Here is a 21086-nt window from a genome sequence, read left to right on the forward strand (position 1 = left end):
TCATTTGTATTTTCTGCTTCTTGCTAGTTAGCATTTGTGTGTTCAGGTGGAATTTAAAACATATTTTCCCATTGCTTTCAAAAGACATGATCCAGTTTCCTATTAGCTGTAGCACTGTACAGATGGACTTATTCAGACAAAACATAGACTGCAAAAAATCAGGAAGGGTAAAATGGTGTTAGGACCTTAAAATATCATTCAACAATGCATAGCTATAAGCCTCATTTCCCTTTTTTTCTTCTTTTTTTTCTGTGTGGATCAATATTGGAGGAGATTTACATGAATTAGGACAATTTAGGGAAGGGCTATGGCTAGCCTTCCTATTGTGGTCTCTCTGCTTGGTATCAGAAAAGTACTCATGACCTTGGTTTGACATGAACCTCCTTTGTTTCTCAGAGTTTACAGTGTTACATTTTTATACTAAATGTTTCAGGCAGTTTACTGGGATACGTGCAAGTTTTTAAACAAATAATCATTATACACATCTTCTATAGAGAATGTCTTTCCCATACTGTGAGAAATAATTGCCACTCCATTATAGTCAGTAAAAAGACAGTAGATAAAAGTTGTGTCTCAAACTGTCGATGTCCTCACAATATTTCAAAATATATTTATTTGGAATTTCTTGATGGTATTTGCATATATTCTGAAAACTAAAAGGATTTGTGACTCATTTTTATAGGTGCATTTGGTTCTCTCATTTATGTTAGATGAAGATTGTTAAGTGCAACATTTCCTATTTGTCCGGTGGTAGAATCTGAAATGACCTCTTAAGACTTCATCCTGTGCCTTGACCTCTTAGGGCTGGTCTACAGAAGTCTTCTTTCACTGATTATAGCAGAAGAGAGGTCATAGGCCATGGTTCATAATTATAGAAATATTTTGCCATTATCCAGATTCCAAATGCTAAATATTAAATATAAACCAAAGCTTTACCAAAGAAGCACTCTTCTGGTATGGGAGTACCAGTGAACTGTACCAGCAAAGCCACATCCCCGATGGCTGTAGCTAGAGTAGGAGCAGTCTTTGCAGGGATGGTTACGTAGGTATGATGACTTTTCTGAATCTGTATAGAGTCATCATATATGAGTAAAACAATCCCTATGCCTAAAATGATAGTTTTGTTCTTTTTAGCTATTAACTTTTGAACACATTTGTCTCGCATCACTGGACTGCGGTAACAGTGCAACCTCTGTTCCTTCCACACTGGAACCACATTTGAGCACAGGCATTCAGGAATATTTATCCCCACCTGTAATCCTTTGGAGGACATTTAACCTTTCTATACAACACAACTTACTAACACTAATTAGTGTTTAGGTTTTGTCTTCACAGAAGGTATAACCCATACAGTCACTAACTGAGTACCTGCTTTTGAACTAAATGATTCGTAAGTATCGAAAGCAATTGTAACCAGTGATTTGTTTTATTTTTTATTAATTCCACTGTTTCAGAATTCTAAAATACAGGATACAGACCAGGGACCTTAGAAATGTTAGCAGAAAAGTGCGACAGTTTTAGGTCGGTTCTGAAATCACCTTTTTCAAAACAGGTAGTATAGTGTTCATGTTTGAAAGGCTGGTTTCAAATATCTGTGTGATTTTTTGAAATATGAGTAAATTCCAGAAATACAGACACAATACGATATAAAGTAGATAATACATTTAAGGTATGTATTTATATGTATATATCTCTGTGTATATGCACATGATTTTAGTTTGATACAGGGGCCTTCATGCATCATCCCCATAAATTCTGTACAAATTGCCTTAATTCTGCTGGAACTTCTGAAGTCCCAGATTCTGTGAAAGGCTGTGAAAGTGAAAGGCTGTGGGTTGCTGTGGGTTTTTCCTTCAGTACTGACAAAGTGAGCTGGCTGCCTCACTGTGACGATGTGGAGCCAAGAGTTAGTGCTGATGAAAGGAAGGAAATCAGTGTGACTCCTTTCTCTCCAGACTACGCAAACATTCCCCAAGGTGGAGGCAGCCTGTGCAAGAAGGGCTGCTATCTGCTGCTGCCCCTGCACACGTGGGTGCGCAGCTGAGTCCATAACCTCAGGGAGTTAATTATTTCCAGTAGCACTGCTTGGCACACACTAGCACTCACATAACAAGAAAGCAATTGCACAGCCCTCTTCAGACTATAACCGTATCCAGCTCTGAAAAGACTGTTTTGAGCTTTGTTTCCTCTTTCCCAACTGGACTCAGAATGGTATGGCATTGCATTTCAGCTAGTGATAAAGTCAGGGTGGGTTATAGTTCCTTCTGGGGCTGGTGAGGAAGCCTTACTGTAACTGCTTAGAGCATTTGTTTAAAAAGATGTTAATTAAAGTTTATCCTCTCTAGTGGGAACTGTTCAGCTCTATCTCAGCAGGACATGCTACAGGTGTGCCATAGATTTAAGTGCTGTAACTTCTTGGAGAAATTCCATAGCACAAGCCTGTGCGGTTTAAGATGAGCCCCAGAATTTTCTCAGACTTAAAAGCTCTGCAGACAGTGAGCCTTCAAGTTCAGACCCAAGGAAACTTAGAACTTTTTGGGTACTCACATGCTTGACCATGAGCCTGCCAAGCAAACAAGGAATCCTCTTTATAATTGGGGCAGGTATGATTCCAGATGCCAGCAAAACAGTCAGATGGAAGGCAGAGCCTGCTGACACTGGGACTGCTCCATAGCCTCCTTTTCAGAGCAGCACCCACTCAGCTGAAGTGCAGCACTGGCCCCCAGCTTACTGTTTTACTAGGGAAGGACCTGTGATGATACACCTCAGTAATTTGGAAAACTCTGCTTTTTGCCGTGGCAAAATAGCGCTCAAAGCAAAACTGTTGCATTTCACATGGGTCTACACAAAAATGCCGTCAGCACATAGAGTAGCAGTGGATACTCTATGTAACTTGGATTGCAAGAACTCTGTGTTATTTTGCATTTGTAATTTTTAATTCAGTTTGCCACAAGGCTGGACTTCAGATAATATTGACATTTTAGATATAAGGTGCATTAATTTTGTTCAACCATTTTCTCCCTTTCCAGCTGTAAACGTACAAGTCTTATGTACAAGCCACACAATGGAGTGGCTGCTAAAATGTTTGTGACATCTGTACTTATTTAAAGTATTGCAATCATCTGAGACAGTCGACTACTACTTCATTGGGGTGATTTTTCATGTATTTCTACAATTTGCACAAGTGAAAGTAGCTCTGTGGTACATAACTGTAACAACTGCTTTTAGCGCATTATAAAATCTCACCATGGCAACATCTTTCTGCTCACCGCATTTATAGTAAGAAAAAGAAAACAAGCAAAAATAAGATTAACCCTGAAGCCCCTCTGAAATTTAGGGGTTGAAAGAATAAGGTGTGACCACATGAAACTTTATTTTAATAGAAGAAAGTTAGAGCAAAGATAGCCCATTTGCTTAGCTTCTCTGAGGCTTAACCACCCTGGACATGGTGCTGGCACCTAGATGTAGTCGTAGAAAGAGGTACCAGTTTGGAAATTAGCCCTCCAACATCTTCCTGTCACCCTGTACTCTGGCATCATGTAAACCTGGCCCAAAATGGATTGGCCGTCTTGTAGGGGCGTTACATGCCTTTGAGGAGTGACAGTGTTTTCTCTGTTCTCTTGCTACCTTGTTTCTGCAGTCTTCTGAAGGCTTGTAAATGCCTGGGTAAATTGAGAGGAATAATTGTAAAAGAGTGTGTTAGGGTGCCTGAACCAGTGAACTGCACTTCAGGTGCTCGTTTGGTATCATCTAGTGGGCTAGAGCTGGAGAGATCTTCCAGATAACATGATTCAGAATAACATCAATTATCTCTGTTCTTGCATTTTCTCTATCCCTCCCCCTACAGTCTCCACAGCCTTGTGTTAGAAGAACACTTTATCCAGGCAGTGTGACAGGGAAGGAATGCAGGCTCAGCACAAGGATCACATGAAGCTAAACACAACCACAATGTCTCACACCATCATTTCTCAGGTAAAAATATGGAAATGGACAGGTTCCCCAGGAATTCATCACCTACAAATTCCTTGCAACTGTGGATAAATCTGTGGATGGTCTGAATATCTGAATGAACGACACCACTTAGGCACTTAGGTGCAGATATAGGGTCTAGAGTTTAACACCTGTATTGGAAGTTATTGGATTTATTTCTCATTTCACTCTAGTTCATTCCCATTCATCTAACTTTTTTAGAACAAGTTCTTTGTTTATATTCAATATAAATAGGGAAGGGAAGGAAACTAAAGGAAATATAAAGAGATTTTGAATTAAACCCAAAAAATCCAACTATTTTTAATCCTTCATGAATTTTTCATTACTACTTCCCACAAAACACCTCCTGCTTTCTCCAAATGTTCCAAAAAGTGCTGCCATTCTTGGTAGATAAAAGCAGCATAAAATAATTGTATTAAGCAAAATTTCTGGTTTATTTTAATAAACAACTGCTATGTAATGACTTTCCATGCAGTGTCTTCTACAGTGGGAATAGGTTGTTTAGCTGCCAGGAGAGTAAGAGCAGTTAGCTGTGATTCCAAATCTGCACGGGACCTTGAGCACAGAGACAACCTCCAAAGGCCTTTTTTTCTCACTTACACAGAGAATTACAGCATAGAAAGTTCACTCTCAGTCGCTTCTTTATGTTAACTGTTGTTAGTGGGTTAAAAAGTGGTGCTAGTACCAAAGGAAGCAGAAGCTCGCTCTTTACACTGTGCCCATCAACTTTCAAGCCATGGCAATCTTGGTAAACTGGAGTAGGGCGAGTGTGGAGGGCAGGCCATAAGACCTGGTTGGAATTATACTATTCTAGATACCTCAGCTTGAAAGCAAAGGGCAGTCTAAAATCTAGCAGAGATTAAATTTATCAGATATTAAGTTTCGAACTGGTTGAAAAACACCAAAGTTTGGCTCCCTTTCTTTCAAAGATGTTTTTCCATATAAAATCAGGTGCTCTCATATAGCTTGTCTTTCAGTCATTATAGTTTCACAGAAGCAAAGATTTCACCAGTTCCCCAGAGGACTTCTGAGAACAGAACAAACAATAAGCTTCCCAGACTGCCTTTTAATTCTGTACCTTGAACCTAGAACACCAAATTCCTGATCTAGGGGCTATTTCACCGTAGTAAGTTTTGGTAATGCACACTGTGACATACACCTTAGAGCAAATTCTTTTCTGCTTGCACAGACATCCCAAATGTTATTCTATGAGGCTGCCTTAGGTAGGAATGGGATGGCAGAGGGACATGCTCGTGAGTTAAACCACATGCTGGAGGTGCCCCATCTCACAGCTGACACAAAATGCAGTCATCCTGCCACACAGGTCACCTGGATCGCAAGGACCACTTTAACAAGTGAATATTCTCTGGCCACAATGCTGTGTGTAAACTTTTCTCCTGTTTCAGGATTAAATGCACAACACAAAGCCAGTATTGAGCCAGTTACTTGTGGCCATTATTTAGGTCCTTGCAAAGGAAAGAGGCAGCCAGTGCAGTGAGCATGAAGCAGAGGCCACATTAGTTTAATTCCGAAATAATGAGTAAAACTTATCAAATCAGTTGGTGTGGGGGTAGCGTGTAACAACCTTGATCAGTGATCAAAACTGGCTGCTAGGCACTCAATGGAGATGGCCTTGCTCAAGGAACATTAAGTGTAAGACTACTAAAACTAGACTACTAAAACCAGAAAACTCAAGCTCCCTAACATCATGTCATGGGGAACAGTGAGAAAAAAGTGTTTGTATTTTGGTTCTCTCTCATGCTATAGGGAGAACCTGTGTTTTGCCACTGTGGTGCAGAGTGATCAGCAAAGCTTAATTGTTTGCTTAAGCAGCCTTTGGAGCAGTGAGAGCTAACAGAGCTAGAAATTGGCAGGGCTGGACAATGCAGTTGAGCAGCAAAAAGACTTTCAAAGAGACAGTTTTTCTCCCAAGTGCTTATTGTCAGCTCTTTGAGTTAAACAGGTTTTAACAACCCAAACAAAAACTCCACAGAGGAGCTTTTTACAAACAGAAAACAAAGGAGCCCTGCTCCAGCTACATCAAAGCTTCCAGCCCCTTATAACCTCTGGTGGCAGTTTGTTTCATCCAAGGCCCCCTAACTCAATGCTAATGTCAGTTTTCCCGCCTACCAATGAGCCATTTTTCTGGAGTTTCCTGATCTAGCTTTTAGCTGACTTTAGAGAAGAAGCAGGATTGCCTTCGGCAAAGCTGCAACCATCCCCATTACCATACCATGGCTGCCCCATGAAAGGTGCCTGAGAACAGTGTGCTGTCATGAAGCTTTAAAGCCTCAGGTGCCTCTGGATTCATTCACGTTGCAGCCAGCCTATTCAAACTTCCCTTGTTATACCAGCTGTCTTCTCTTGTGCAGGCTGGGAGAACTGAGAGGCAGATTTGGGCTGGGGAATCTGAAGATAAGACGCTAAAATCTATTTTATTCTTTTTTTCTTTTCAATTCCATTTTTATCTCCCAGACCAATGTAAATAAGGGATAGTAATAAGAGATTTGAATTTCTAAGAAGTTCATGGTAGTAAAATGAGAACAGCATTACCCTGCATTGAGTGTGGGATTTTAATGCAGTTTTGTTCAAAATATGACAAAACTCAATACTGCAGTTAAAAAGGGGATGCGCTTGTAGCTCTGGATAATTACTGGCAGAGTAGCATGCAGCCTCATCTGAATAAGAGGCAGAACCATCTCATAGCTGCTCCACTTTGACATGACGCAAAGGAGTACATGCTGCATTGGTAAATCCATACCTAATGGGGAAAAAATGCACTGGTTGTTAAATGAGAAAAGAATATTTAGGCAGAGTGGACAATGAAATATATGGTTCTATGTGAAACATAGATACTGTTGAGACTTCAGTTGTATGAAACCAATTGAAATTTCTGAATCATCAAAACCCACATTACAGATCATCCAAAAGTTACAATTTTCTTCTTTCAAAATGTGTGCTTACAGCAAAAAGATGTTAATGAAATCTTAGTAATGAATCTTTGTTATTCTGTATAAATTTGAGGGGGAGCATTGAAAAGGGGAAAATAACAAGCCACATCCCATCCTAATACAATATAACAATCTCAAATTCACTGGAGTCATCCTGATGCCTGCATTACCACCTCAGTTCCCCTGCTCACTTTAATTACCTAAGTAGTCCTATCAGTATGACATCTACTTCCAAAAACATTGTGTTGCCTCCTCCTACTCTGCAGATCCTCCCTCTCCTTGCTGCTGGAGTGCTGTGTTCAACTCAGCACAGCAGAGATTTACAGTGCTGGTTGGATCTAGGTTTGAGTGGAGAGTAAATATGAAGCAACAAAAAGCTGTAATGTGGAGTGCTGTATCTGTCTGAGCCCCACACTGTGATGGGAGTACATAAGAATATGTTTGTAATATTTCACTGTTATTAGCAAATTCTGTAGAGTTTCTAGTTATTTTGGATATGTCAGATTTTGGGTTCCTAACTTGAAGTCCTTTAAAGAGCCATGAATTTTATAAATACAGGAGAAAAAAAGGGTGCTTCACATGTGGACAAAATGCTTCATGTTGAGGACACTTAATCTTTTTTATCTTAAACCAGTGCCATGTCTTCCCCGTAATCTGCATGTAAAAGCACACAGTTCTGCTCAGAGCCTGTAGTGCTGTACTCAAGAAGTTGGTACTCAAGCAGCTGGTTAAGAATGTGTACAAAGAAAAACTAGCGCTCCAGCACTGCTTTTGAGATAAGCACTTCCATCTGCTTCTGCTGACAATGAAACAACTCTCTTTGCTGAAGCCTTTCTGTTGTTAACTAAATTTCCTTCAGGCCAGCAACTGTCGTCAGATTTTAAGAGGCTGCTAGGAGAAGGAGAAAGAATTCATCCTGTAACATCCCTAATCCAGGGAACAGGCGAATCAGCTGAGTGAGGAGATAGGTAAGTAAGGAACAAAGCTTATAGGCAGAAGATGCGGTTGGATTTGAAAATTAAGGGAACTAAAGAGGATCCATCTGAATTGACAGAAGGATAGGAAGAAAAAATATGGAAAATCTATCTTAGGGAGTCAACACTAGAAATAATAACTTCCTAAGCCCTGGCCTGAGGTTAGGTAGGGGAACAGGATATAGAAAATTGCTGGACACTACATGAGGAAGTGCTGAACATGATTGCAAAGAGTGTGAGAAAACAACTGAAGTTACAGATATTGTGGTGCAGTATGGCTGGGTTCCCAGGTGGTTAAAGGGGAGTTAGTGAGAAATAGAACAGAAGGAGCAGCTTCATGGAAAAATGGGGAGCTGTTCCAAAGATCTTTGGGGAGTAACATCTTGCAAGGCAGCAAGGTAACTGCATCACTAAGGCCATGAAAGGCCAAAATTACCTAGGTAATGTTATCAGAATTGGCAAATTTGGGACGGATATAGCAACATTGGGAGCACTGGGGAAAAAGTAATTAGGTGGGTGTTGTGGAGGAGATCAGGGCAGAGGAAGTGGTGGTAAAAAGGTGGGAAATGAAAAAGGGACATTAAGATACACAATCCATAGGATTTGTGCAGTCTGGGGTTACCTCTTAGGCAGCCCTGCACTTGACTGCCATTGCTGGAGCAAGACAGTAAACCAACCCCACTCCTCTGACCATATCACACAAGCAAAAGCTGCCTCTGTGCAATGGGAGCAGGACGAGCTGCAGGCAGCAGGTTTCCCTGGGGTGCCATGGGACCACCCCCAGAGCACACTGCTCTCCTGGTATCACTATGTCAGTGCCTGGTCCAGGTCCACCAGCACCTACAGGTGCCCATCACTCCCTAACACCAACATGACTCACCAAACTAACAAGTACTTCTGCATTTAACCCGCTAAAGCATCACTGGCTTCAAACAAAATCACTAAAACCTGTTGACAGCAGCAAAATGTTTTTGAAAAAGTGATTTTTTTTATAGAAGAAATGCATGAACATTCAGAATTCTTTCCTAAAGGCAGACTTATGCCCTTACTGCCAACAGGATAGGTAGGTTTTATCAAGAATAAAAAGAATAGTAACCATTCATTAAAAAAGTAAAAAACCCCCATAAAGGAGAACTGTTTCACACAGCTGTTGAAAGAGAGCTATGGGCTTGAAAGAAAAAGTCATATTTTTCATGGTTCACTAACTTCACTGTTCTCTAGTTCTGTTACTTGTGTTGCCTCTTCAGATTTTGGTACCTTTAATAAACTGAGCAGCTGGGAAGACCTTATACCTTCCTTTAGTCTTCTCATCTTTGTACCTCTCATTTTCTTAATTCAAATGAATGATTGCATAATTCTGAATAGTGGTACAGACTTAAAAATATCACCTTGGATCATCCTGCTTTTCATTGTCTCTGTGTAGGCTGCAGAATTCTGTCTTTGACATTGTATATAAAAGATTTATTTCTGTCATCAACTGGAGCATGCCATACATACAGATCCCTCTTGAAACCATCATGGCTGGTTACATTTTTAACAATATCTCAGACTGTGAAGTTCCTGACACATCAACAAGATACTTACTGTTCTTAATGAAAAATTATTTTTTATACTGACATGTTAAAACTGGAAGGTTCAAGTTCCAGCTGCCTCTGAGTACCACTTTTTCCCTCATGAAGAATCTGGTCAAATTAAGCATTTGTTTGTCGGGAGGGGGTGAAGGGGAGTGAGCACAAGTGCAAATATGTTCTTTTTTCCTGCTACATCAAGCCCTCCTTAATTAGGTGAAATTGACAGTTGTCACAATTCAGAATAATAGTTCTCAAGGTATAAATGACAGCAAAGTGTAAACTTCCTGTGGTGGTGATTGCAAGGTCCCATGGAAAAGATGCAGTTAGTCATGAAGCCTCTTCCAGGCACAAGAAACAATTCACACGAGTTCCTGCCGTGGATGCTGGTGGAGGGGCCAGTGGCAATGTTCAGGGACGCTGAGGTGCAGACATGACAGGCTGCCCAAGGAGCTGTGCTATATGTGTTTCTGATACACCAAACTTAACAGAAGCAATGAAACTTGAATCCTGCTCCCAGCCCAACCACTCCCTATCCCTCCAATGTGTTAGGCAGAAATGCGACTGGCTTTCTGGAAGCTCATATATAGAATTTTGCTCCTAGTATTACTGGGCAGTACTCATAAATTTTCAGAGGTATTTTAAATGTTACAGGATATTCCTGTAGGTTATGTGTTTATGTGTTCTTTTCTGCTATTTTTGCAATAAAGAATGAGCTGTTTTGACTCCAGTGAGAAGAATTTAGGTCTGGTTCAGAGTTGCACTGCATATTGCTTGTGTTCCAGACAGTTTTGCTTCACGGTACTGTCCCATCTTCTCTAGTGTGCTGGAACAGCAGATGAGGAGAAAGATATGGGTATGTTATATTCAGAATAACTTCAAACCTTCACTTGCCACAGCTGTGGAAAATGTGCTTTTTACTAGGTAGTACAGTGTTTGGAAGTATAGGTGAAGTGTTCTGCAGCTGGAAAAGGAGAAATAGTAGTGTTGCTATGGAAAGTGTTTGAAAGACTTTCTCTGTGCTATTGTTCTGGTTAGCATTACGGAAATGTTGAATTCAAAACACAGGAGATGCAGAGAGGGCATTCCCAAAAGAACAGGCTCAAGAAGCCTATTCTGTGTGAGGCAGTTTAACAGTTTAGCTCATTTAGCTCAGCAAAAGAAGGCTGAGAGGAGACATGTCTTGGAACATATTAGTGCAATGTAAATACACCAGAGGAAGAAGGGACAGCACAAAAAAACAGTGATTATGTACTGACAATGGCTAAACTGGAAGCGGATTTTTAGCTAGCAGAGAAGTTAGGTTGTGGTACAACCTCATATTAGTGTCAGACATGAGTTTAGATGAACTCAAGAAGTGCTGAAGGTCCAGCAGCATGGGGGCACTGTCTCACCCATTTATTTCAGTCTCAGCTTGCTGGCTATACAGTTTCAACTGGGGTTTAACCACAGGAGAATTTTTATCAAAAGGCTTGTATGCTCAGGTTTGAAGTTCATTAATTCTCTATCTCTTCGAAGTGAATAGGAGGAAACTTTCTCATTTGCTGTTTGAATGATCAGAAGTGCATTTCCCATTTTTTAGAGGAAAACTCCATGTAGTTGGAACTCAAAAAATTGGCACTTCAAAAAAAAATTGATTTTTTTTGAAAGATAACAGGGAAAAGTGTTCATGTTATAATTTTCTAGCTTAGACTTTCAGCCAAGCTTTAAACCTGTGAAAATAAAGGAATGGAATAAAATATGTGACAAAACTGCAGGGGTTACAGTACCATAATTCTATGGAAAATGTGTTCCATTATGTTAATGAAAATATGTAGTTTTCTTTGCAATATAGACGTTTTCTATTACCTTATTTTTTTCAGTAATCAAGATATGCGCACATTGTTAAGCTCTAAGTGAACACTTGATTAGAGACCATTTAAGATATATATTTCACTTCAGACAAAACATGGATAATTAACTCTATACCGAGTTCAGTGTTTGTCTGAGAAATGTGTTATTTCTAATGAGGCTGTTTCTTACACTATCAGAGACACTCTTGTAGTTTCATTAGTGAACAAACCTCTGCATGTTAATAATCAAAGCATATTAATAACCATCTGAGTCACAAAGTAAAGAAAAGCTGAAGGGCTGTGACCAACAACAAAACCACCTATTATCATCACCTATTCTGCTGAAGTATCAAATACACTGTCACAGCGACATGTAAAAACACTTCAAATTTTGCAAAATCATGATTTGAAAATTGGAAAATGCCAGAATTTAAGATAGTCTCTGGAGCTGTGCTGTATTCTCCACGCATATGCAGCTCATAATCTCTCAGCCCTTTTTTCCATTGGACCCTTTTTAAGTGGGGTTCTCACAGCAGTTTAAGCAGTTCTCACAAAACACTGCTCAGAACCATCTGATACACTTTTTATGCTGTCTGTGGCACCATTTTTATTTGTTTGGCACTGTTCAAACCATCTCAGAAGAGAAATAGTTCCTGCATTGACTTTTCTGCCTCATTTATCACTACTGTCTCTGAGGGCTTCACAATGACTAATTAATTTAACATCACAAACTCTTGCAAGATAAGGGCTGCATTTAATTGAGGCACAGAGAGATGAAGGTCAAAAGTATCCTCTCACTTGGAGGTGCACTGTTGAGATGCTCTGAACATGGTGTTTAGAGACATAATAAAGCTCTTCATGTTCAAATTAAAGATCATTATTCATTCAGTTGCAATAAATAGCGCTCAGCATTTCTGTCAATCAGAACATTAGCTCAGGACAGACACCTCAAAAATAAGAAATTAATGACTATGAAAAATTTGGTTGAAGTGCCTTGCTTAATGAGAGCAAGGCAGGAAACCTTGATAGTCAGAACTATAATGTGATTTTCTGAGGCAACATTTAACATTTCAGTGTGTTTTCTGTTCCAACAGCTTCATTTTCAAAGATTACTGCTTCCAAGCTCAAGAAGAGTCCATTTCTGTGAGCAGGAAATCAAGCAAAGGCAGCAGGAGACCTGCATGGGTGAAAGAGGAGCTCCTGACTAAACTCAACCATAAAGGAAATGCATGCGGGATATGGAAGCAGAGTCAGTTGACCCAGGAGGAAAACAGAGACACTGTCCAAACTTGCAGGGTTGGAGTTAGGAAAGCCAAAGCCCACAAGATTTGAATCTGATGAGTGGCATGAGTGCTACCAGAAGGGTTTCCACAAATACATCAGCACAGATGGAAAGCAAGAGAAAACATGGGCCCACTGCTGAACACAGCCAGGGCACTTGGTGACAAAGTACATGGAAAAGGCTGCTGCCCTCAGTAACCTTCTTTGCCTCAGTCTGCACTGGTAAGACCATCCTTTGGGAATCCCAAGTGCCTGAGACCCCTGGGAAAGTCCGAAGCAAGGTAGACTCAACCTTTGTGGAAGAGGATTAGGTTACGGAGCATTTAAACAAATTGGATGTGCAGAAGTCCATGGGACCTGACATGGGACCATGAGTGCCAAGGGACCAGGTAATGTCATTGCAAGGCCACTGTCTATAATCTTTGAAAGATTATGGTGATCAGGAGAGGTTCCTGAGGACTGGAAGAGAGTAAATGTCACTTCTTTCTTCAAGAAGGAGGATTCACAGGACCACAGGCTAGTTAGCCTCATCACGATCCATGGGAAGGTAATGGATCAAGTCCTCCTGGAAATCACTTCCAAAGCTTGCCCTGTCCCTCCAAAAATTTTCTTCCTCAGCTTTTGTTTCCTTGTTCAGTTCCATCTCTTTCAGCTCACTTTTCAGGACTCCCGTTTAAACTCATCTCTGTAATTAACTTTAATGCACACACACCTCACTGATCAGTACCTCGCCTTCCTCCATCTTCCAAAGCTGTCATTTCCTTGCCCAGTAACTGGCTCCAAATTAGTTCCTTCCCTTGGGTTTCTGCATTTCTCCATCCCCACTGCTATTTCCTGTGCCCTCTTCCCACCTATTTGTTGAGCTAGACGAAACGTTTTTTAAGGGCTGAACTGCTCTGTCTGGGACTTTCTCTAGCTAAAAATTAGTAGCCTGAAGCAGACAGCACAGAAAATACAACTCACATGGTTGAAGCTTCTCAGTGCTTGCAACTGAAAATCTGCTCTTATAAAGCAGTGTAAAGCAACCTTAATAAGAGACAGACCTACTGACATGCCAACAGCATATCTCTTTAATAATGTCCAGTATTCCTAAATTCTGTCCCAAGAGGAATTTAGCACATTGTCCATTATAGCACAAAGTAGCATCTATTCTAACCATACATTTAAAGCATCTGATAAAAAAGCAGAGATTTTTCCAGGAAATACATTAACATACTCAAAGAAAACTTTAAGCATTCAAAGACTTAAACTGTAATGCGCATCATTAAGTTTCTCTAATTCTAATGACTGAGATACTGAAAACCAAAACGTGGAAACAAATACTGCCCGAAAATTAGTAACATACATTTTGCCTGCAGAAACACATACAAATCCCACTAATATCAGTGCAGAGTTCATTGAGGTCATTATATGGAGCTCACATGTGTAACCATAGTTGTATTAAGACAGTACTTGTGTGAAGAAAATTAGCTACCAACCTAAGAAATATAAATTATTAAATTATTACTGTTTGTGAAAGCAATCAATTAATTTAAAAAAAAATCATAAAGACACAATGATTTTTTGGAAAGAAGACAGCAAATTTACAGCTGAAATTATTTCCGTGGTCTTGTTCACGTGTAATCACATATATAAATAATAAATGATGTGTTAGTGACAAAAGAAGGTTTTCAGGGTGTTGTTCAATGGCTGACAAAGATGAAGTCAACTGAAATGAATTTTTAACCAGGGGATAAATCTTTCTTGAACGCTTTATAAAGGAACCTTATAAATTTAGACCAAAAGCCTGGATTGATTTTATGTACTCTGGACCTTACTTTGGCTTCTGATCACAAGAAAACTGGTGTAAATCTGGAAGACCTCCTGTGAAACCAGCTAAGTCTATCTGAATTTATGCTTTTAAATCCAAAAGAAGAATTGAACCCAAGGTCCCCCAGCCAGCTTTATTGAGCAAGAGCCATTTGGTCTGGCTGCAGGGTGGAGAGGCTGTGGCACTTGGCCAGCTTTCCTCCCCTATAAGCGATGTCAGACCAGTCAGTAGATCCCTTTGGGCATTAGACATCATGGGAAAGAGCCAGACTTACTTCTGAATAGTAACTGGAAGAGGGAGCCAGCTGGCAGCTCTTTCAGAAGGCTCAGAGGAGCTGGCCACCACCAAAACAAGTTGGCCTCTTGTTTCAAGGCTGTTGTGACTTGCCCTCAATCCTCATTCTTTCAGTAACATAATATAATGTAATTTATGGCCACAAAAAGTGTAACAAGAAAGGAAAAGATGAAAAATACTATGCTAAATACAACCACCCATACACTTGAAAACGTAAACATGAAACTATTCCCTAGGTATGTAATTACAGGCAGCTTCAAAGTGGGAAAGGCACAGTTTTAGCAAATACATCTTATTTTGTATATGCTGCTTTTGCCTGAAGGACAGTCTGGTTTTCCGCAGGAGCACAGCAAACTGCTTTTAAAAGGATCATCAACCAGAGTTTGTGGTTAATCACTTGGAGCTCCCATGAGACATAAAGAACATGACATGGAAAAGAAAATAAAGATGCAAAAGCCAGTGTTGCACATCTCCAGCATGCTCCTCTGCCCTTCCCAAGCTCCTGAAGGATGGTGTGCCAAGCCACACACTGCAGTGGTGGTCAGCAGGAGAAACCGTCCTCTGACACATTCCCCCTTCCCAGCTCTGTGAAATTACTATTGAAAAAACAGTAGGCTCCTACTCCATCGTGTCAGTACCATACACGGCACTAGAATAGCACCAACTGTTAATAAATGCCTTTAGCAGGCTCCCATCCCATTCACTGCTGCAGACCCCTTCTGGGAACTGCACTGGACTGCTGTGAATGTCTCCTCCTTCAGCCTCTGCTCTCAACCAGATCCCGAAGTCCTGTCTCTGGAGAGAGACACAGGTGTAAACCCTGGCCCTCATGTAGCCCCATGTCTCCCTCCACCCACCTACACTGGCAGAACCAGTCCATAATCTCTCACTAGCACATTCCCCTTTGTGGGAAGCAACATTACCTGGGGTGCCCACTGCTCCTGCTGAGCCCAGTGAGCACTGCAGAGTGGCCTCTCCCTGTGGAAGCTCCAGCATTTGCAGTGTGGAGTTTCCCTTCACACTCTGAACCACCGCCTTCTTCTAATGGCCTTAATCCTCTCCCAGTAGAAGGGAAAGGCATTCTGTAAGGTGGGCTGTCAGGGCTTCCTTCCCCAGTTTGTAAAATCATCAGTATATTGTTACTAGCAGCCCCAGTCTGTTTTTCAGAGCTCTGGTAGAGGAAAAGTGAACAGGAGGGCAATGGCTGTTCTACTGTCCCAGTTTTCTGCCTTGGGCAATGGCCTCCTTTGGCTCTTCCATGCAAGAGCCACCTGAAAGCAAGCACTGATTGAAAGTTTCCTGTATAAATATCCAGGCAACTTTTTATCATTGTTTTATTTTCTAAAACATTTTCATCTCAAATAAAAAAGCCCAAGAAGATGAGTACCAACTACTTCTGTCAGGTGTTCCTGCCTGTGGCGGAGGGTTGGAAATAGATGAGCTTTAAGTCTCAAACCATTCTATGGTTCTATGACCAATACCTGAAATGTTTGACTTGTGTGCTGTTTCTTAGCAACTTTCACTTTCTGAAACATGTTAGCCTGTTTATGGGGGAGAGCAGATCCTTCTTCTGTTGCTAGTCTTTGTATTAGCTAAAAGGATACCTTGGCCAAAAGATAGGAGTAGACCTACTAGATTCATTGTGGGTGGAAGAATATATTCATAGTTCCAATTTAGAGAGCTTTCTTATTTAACTTTTCTCAACTTTTTTCTTAGATAAATGGAGAAGTCCAGGATGCCAGTGAGAACACAATAAAAAAACTCTGGTAGCATAAGGATGAGCTGAGACCAACTCTCATTTGCACTCCAGTGTTCATCTGGAGACAACACAAATGAGACTCAGGAACAGAGCCCAAGTATGCCTCTGTAAGTAATTTATTTAAACTTCCCTTGACTGTAGCAGACCATTTTACCTCTGGCATGTAGTTTTTGGTGCCCGACTTCCTAAATATTCATGTTCTGCATTTATTATCTCCAACCATCTGATGTGTCCTGGTTTCAGTTGAGATAGGGTTTATTTTTTCTTAATAGCTGTTGCAGTGCTGTATTTTGGCTTTAGTCTGAGAACAATGCTGGTAACATACCAACGGTTTAGTTGTTGCTGAGAAGTGCTTACCCTAATCAAGGACTTTTCACAGAATCATAGAATCAGCTAGGTTGGAAAAGACCTTTAAGATCATGAAGTCCAACCTTTAAAACCTTTTCAGTCTCCCATGCTCTGCCAGTGAGGGAGCAGAGACAGGACACCTGACCCGAACTAGCCAAAGGGATATTCCATATCACAGAGCATCATGGACAGTATAGAAACTGGGGGAATAAGCCAGGAGGGGCTGATCACTGGTCGAGGACAGGGCGTGCATCAGCCAGCAGGTGATGAGCAGCTGCATTGTGCATCACCTGTGTTTCTTGGGGTTTAATACTCTTTTTCCTGTTGATATTATTTTGGTTTGATTATCTCAATTGTTTGAATTATTAAACTGTTCTTGTCTCAACCCATGGGTTTTACCTTTTCAAACCCTGCTCCCCATACCATTAGGATAGTTCAACCCCATTAGCTGCCAGCTGCGATTGAACCACACCATGATGTTTGTTTTCAAATTACCATGGGGGTTTATGTTGCTGCATTTTATTTGTCTGATGATTGGAACCAAAGGAATTAACTTGAAACCAATTGAAACTATTTTTGTGGATTGTGAAATAGAAACAATAAAACTTCACTTTATTCATGTTAGGAAGGCTTACCCAGTCATTTTACGTTAAACATTTTAATGTAGCAAATGGAGTTTGACAAGAATCAGTTTCTTGGCATAGTGTAGCACTTCTCTCTTTCAAACATTTGTTTCCATTCCTTCATATTTTTCCACTTTTTGTGTGTGACAGTAGAGCAACGTCAATGTTTTGCATTTCTGAGAAGGGGATCATATTATTTTATATTATTACCCCAAGACAGTATTTGCACAAAGGACCTAAGGGTAACTTTTACTAGCAGATAAAATCAGTAATGACAAATGAACTGCAGGGCTGAAATGCAGAAAACTGTAGAGGTGATGAAGGAAAAAACCCTAATGTTACATGAGAGAATTCAGTGGTAGTATGAATTAGTGTGAATCTGTACATGATAGTTGGGTAAAATCTGTTCTGATGTACAAGTGCATTGTCATGTAAACAGGAAAACCTACTGTAGTGAAATATAACAACATAGGTAAACAAGAGAGTGTTACAATAACACATAGATTTCTTCATTCAACATGCCTAAATGTGATGTGTTTTTATGTAATATTTGCTATTTATCAACTTTTTTTGTTGATTGTTGACGTTTTTGATTCTTTATCTTAAGAATAGGTTGAATTGTTTTCAGTAGCTGAAATGCTAATGATCCTCAGATGATGCATAAATTGGAAAATATAGTCTTTTCCTTATGCCACATGGTGTTTGATACACAGAGTTGCTTCTATGACCATTTAAAAAAGAAAAGGTTCAAAGCAATTTTTTGCTCATCAGGTTTCTCAGCCTTTCTTTATGCTGATGAGTGAAGACTTAGCTCCTCTGCAGGACTGGATTCAGAGCCAGCTGCAGTCATTACCATGAATCCATGGCTGTAACAGGCCACAGACAAGGGCCCATAGTGTTAAGCTGGGGATGCAGAAACCCTGTTGCTCCAACGGGAGCTTAGGGGCCTCATCTCATACAGGGATACTTTCTTGCATTCGCTTAGAAAGGGTACTGCATGTACTTCCTTAGTGCCTGGGAAGCTCTCCTATCTACTTTGTCTTAAGAACAGTGAAAGAATAATGTTCTGAGTAGGGGGGTGAGGAGCAGCAGAGACGTGCCAGGTTTGTAAGTTCTGCTGGTTGCTTCTCAAAGACCCCTGCTGAGCAAGGGATAGGTTACCTGCCTTCATTTCTTTTTACATTCTACAAGTAAAATTTCCAATACGTTATAGCAGCCTTCCAGTACCTAAAGGGGCTACAAGAAACCTGGAGAGGGGCTTTGGACAAGGGCCTGTAGGGACAGGACAAGGGGGAATGGCTTTAACCTGACAGAGGGGAGACTGAGATGAGCTCTTAGGCAGAAGCTCTTCCCTGTGAGGGTGCTGAGGCACTGGCACAGGGTGCCCAGAGAAGCTGTGGCTGCCCCATCCCTGGCAGTGTTCAAGGCCAGGTTGGATGGGGCTTGGAGCAACCTGGTGTAGTGGAAGGTGACCCTGCCCATGGCAGGGAGTTGGAACTGGATGAGCTTTAAGGTCCCTTCCAACCCAAACCAGTCTGGAATTCTATGATTCTATGATAAAACAAATAAATTTCTTTAACAAACTCTAGATTAACACCAATCTGTAGATTAACAATTTAGTAAGAAGAAATCAGTGTTTCATATGACTAAGACATGAGTTATCTTGTCCATGTTCCTCACACTCCTGCTTTACATTGTTTTACTGAATTTGCTTAATAGCAGTCCCTAGTACTGACTGAAAAACCTGCAAGGTATAAGATATACATGCCTGTTATTATGCTAAAGAGGCAAAAAGTGTGAGAGATTCCTTTGCTTGTGTTTTTGAAAACATGTCTGTTGTAATACAGAGCATGAACTGGCTTTTAGAACAGCCAGACTCACCAGCTCTGCTAATTCTGCTTGGGAGGAGTTGTATTCGAGACTCAGTTTGTAAGAGGTGCTGTCAGAAACAGTTGTTCTTCAGGTAGATTAACGTGGAAACATGGCCCGTTATTCTACCATAAAACAGTCTTCTCTGGCATGTACGTCCTTTGAACTAGTTAAACTTTAGTCACAACAACAAAGGAACTAAATTAAATACATGTTTTTTCTTTTTTATTTTTGTTCTGTAAGGGAATACATAAAATATTTCAAACACAACATATTCCTACAGATACCAATTTACAGATTCTTTAAAATGTCGAGATTATAAAAAAGTGACACATATATATTCTCTAATTTTGTCAAATACGTACATTTTGAGCATAAGTTTCCAGTTTCCAGATCTTCCCATTATTCTTGAATAAATACTGTAAAGGTCAAATAAAACAGCCCAAACATCTGGGGTATTACATTACTTCTACTCTATACAATTGTTTATATACATGTCTTTTTAATTTCTACTTATCTTTTCTCCTGTTCCATCAAACTTCATCTCTGGTAGGGTATTATCTTATATTCACTCTTACTTTAGTAGTTTAGTATTGCAAAGCCTGTGCCAAAGCATAATCCTTATATCCAAGTGGATTCTGAATTTTACACCTATATTTAATTCTGAAAAGTCTACAAAATTATAGGGTTTCTTGTATTGTTTTTTTAAGACACTGAAAATGTCTTATTAACATAAGCACATTACTTGTGCTATTAATGTACAGAAAATCACAGTCTGAGGAATACCTATTCTTGGGATTTGCTCAATACCAACAGTTATGTCTCCTAGGAAAGACATACTTCAGCAAAGGGAATATATATTCCAAATGGGGAGGAGAGGAGAGAAGACAAGAAAGGGAGAGTTTTGAAACCAAATTTATTTTTAAACCAAATAAATACATTAAAGTAGACACAGCCTGGAGTATCCTATTGTAAGAACTAAAAGCATGCGTAGTTTCTTTAATGTATAGTTCTAAGTTATTGTTATTATGATGTTACTAAATGCCTCCGAGTATCTAAGATGTATTTGTTCTAAGCAAGTATTCCAAAGCTTCATATGTTGCTGCTAGATAGACATGTTCTAGATTTACTATGTGGACTTCTGTTTGCAACTATAACAGTATGCAGGAAATACATATGTCAGTGAATGCATAGAACTATTAAGAATTTAAACTGCATTAAAAAATCGAAACCTAGGTCAACATCTGCTGCTTGATAAAACACAAACCAGCAAAACCATGAGTAATGTAACAATTGATTGCATATAGCTTCAAAAATCTAATTCCTGAAGATAGAAAAGCAATGAACACTAGTCAATGGCATTACTTTCCATGGCAGATGTGGTATTGATTTCTAGCCATCAGTCAAAGTGGTGAAAGCGATGCCAAAGAATTATTCTTCCCAAAGTGTAGTTAGTCTGTCAACTCCAAGGTACGCTCCAAAGTTCTGTTGTTCAGTATACATTCTTCCATTGCCAAGCTGTACAAATAGCTTTATTTTCTAATACTCATTTTCATTTTCTTTAGTTGTAAGACATTTAACTAGCAGATGTCTCCATCTCATCTCTTTCCCCATCTAGCTGAAGTCATAAATTAACTCTCATGTGAAACCTAAAGAGATGTAAGAGAATTTTTCAGATGCATTTTGGGGTTTTTTTCCTCAACAATGAAGTTACTTTAAGTAGAACAAAAGAATTCTTGAAAAAAAGAGCCTTTGCATTTTTATTTAGACAAATACTGGGGGTGCCT

General features: G+C 40.0%; 1 protein-coding gene and 1 long non-coding RNA gene across 6 annotated transcripts in view; one reads left to right on the plus strand and one right to left on the minus strand.

Moving 5' to 3' along the window:
- SHISA9 (shisa family member 9) overlaps nt 1-21086 on the minus strand; it is a 184359-nt gene that overhangs the window by 111742 nt on the left and 51531 nt on the right. The gene's annotated exons all lie outside the window — the stretch shown is intronic.
- The window catches only part of LOC130598467 (uncharacterized), a 54343-nt gene continuing 49641 nt past the window's right edge, over nt 16385-21086 (plus strand). For all 3 annotated transcript variants that reach the window (XR_008972017.1, XR_008972016.1, XR_008972018.1), the window contains exon 1: nt 16385-16566. This is a non-coding gene — a long non-coding RNA (uncharacterized LOC130598467). The remainder of the gene's footprint in view (nt 16567-21086) is intronic.

Source organism: Pezoporus wallicus, unplaced genomic scaffold (genome assembly GCF_028554395.1).
Source record: "Pezoporus wallicus isolate ANWC-B61680 ecotype Strahan unplaced genomic scaffold, APGP_CSIRO_Pwel_v1 contig_4012, whole genome shotgun sequence".
Classification (NCBI taxonomy): Eukaryota; Metazoa; Chordata; class Aves; order Psittaciformes; family Psittacidae; genus Pezoporus; species Pezoporus wallicus.